The sequence below is a fragment of the Mus caroli genome, chromosome 8, assembly GCF_900094665.2.
Source record: "Mus caroli chromosome 8, CAROLI_EIJ_v1.1, whole genome shotgun sequence".
In the NCBI taxonomy this organism is placed as follows: Eukaryota; Metazoa; Chordata; class Mammalia; order Rodentia; family Muridae; genus Mus; species Mus caroli.
Window position 1 is genome coordinate 101,982,562 of NC_034577.1, and position 1,370 is coordinate 101,983,931.

General features: G+C 43.7%; 1 protein-coding gene across 2 annotated transcripts in view; it reads right to left on the bottom strand.

Annotated features, from left to right (window-relative positions):
* The window catches only part of Fcsk (fucose kinase), a 20,998-nt gene that overhangs the window by 13,888 nt on the left and 5,740 nt on the right, over positions 1-1,370 (bottom strand). The window lies entirely within an intron of this gene.

The following is a 1,370-nucleotide window of genomic DNA, read 5'->3' on the forward strand; positions in this document are numbered from 1 at the left end:
GTGGTGGCGCACATCTTTAATCCCAGCACTTGGGAGGCAGAGGCAGGAGGATTTCTGAGTTCAAGGCCAGCCTGGTCTACAGAATGAGTTCCAGGACAGCCAGGGCTATACAGAGAAACCCTGTCTCGAAAAACAAAAAAAACAAAACAAAACAAAACAAAAAAAAAAAAAGAAAGAAAGAAAGAAAGCAGTATATTGGGCTGGAGAGATGGCTCAGCGGTTAAGAGCACTGACTGCTCTTCTGGAGATCCTGAGTTCAAATTCCAGCAACCACATGGTGGCCCACAACAATCTGTAGTGAGATCTGACTCCCTCTTCTGGAGTATCTGAAGACAGCTACAGTGTACTTATGATAAATAAATAAATAAATAAATAAATAAATAAATAATTCTTAATAATAATATTTTTAAAATAGAAAGTGTTAGCCAGGCGGTGGTGGTGCATGCCTTTAATCCCAGCACTTGGGAGACAGAGGCAGGTGGATCTCTGAGTCTGAGGCCAGCCTGGTCTACATAATGAGCTCCAGGTCAGCCAGGGCTATATGGTTTGTACTCTGGGGCCCAGGGTACAAACAAACAAACAAAAAAAGCATACACTCAATAAACTGGAAATGTGACTCCGTTTGGCAGTGTGCTTGCCTAGCATGGGACATGGTGACACATGCCCATGATCCCTGCCCTTGGAGGTGGAGAATCTGAAGTTCAAGTCTGTTCTCAGCTCCACAGCAAGTTTGGAGCAAGCCACCACGGCTACATGAGGCCCTCCTTAAAAAAAAAAAAAAAAAAAAAAAAAAAAAAAAAGTGTGTATCTACTTATCTGCATGTATATCATGTTCATGCAGGTGCCTGCGGAGGCCAAAAGAGGGCATCAAATCCTCTGAAACTGGAATTATCGGTGGTTGTGAGCAGTCCAATGTAGGTGTTAGGAACTGAACCTGGATCCTTTGCAGGAGCATCAAACACTCTTAATCACTAAGCCATCTCTCCGACCCCATGAGGTCCTGATCTAAAGACCTAATAATAGGATCTGGGCCAGTATGATGATTCAGTGGATAAGGGAACTTGCCACTAAGCCTGAACGGTGACTCAGAGTCCTTAAACTCACATGGTAGAAGGAAAGAACTAATTCCAAAAGTTGTCCTCTGACACACACATGCACATATACATAATAAATATAACAAAAACTTAAGGTACATAATAATAATCTCCAAAAAGCACAGGTTGTGCTGAAGAGGGGGGAACTGGGTTGGAGAGATGGCTCATTGGTTGAAAGTACTTGCTGCTCTTAGAAATGACCCAGGAGCTGGGCATGGTGGCACACGCCTTTAATCCCAGCACTCAGGAGGCAGAGGCAGGTGGATTTCTGAGTTC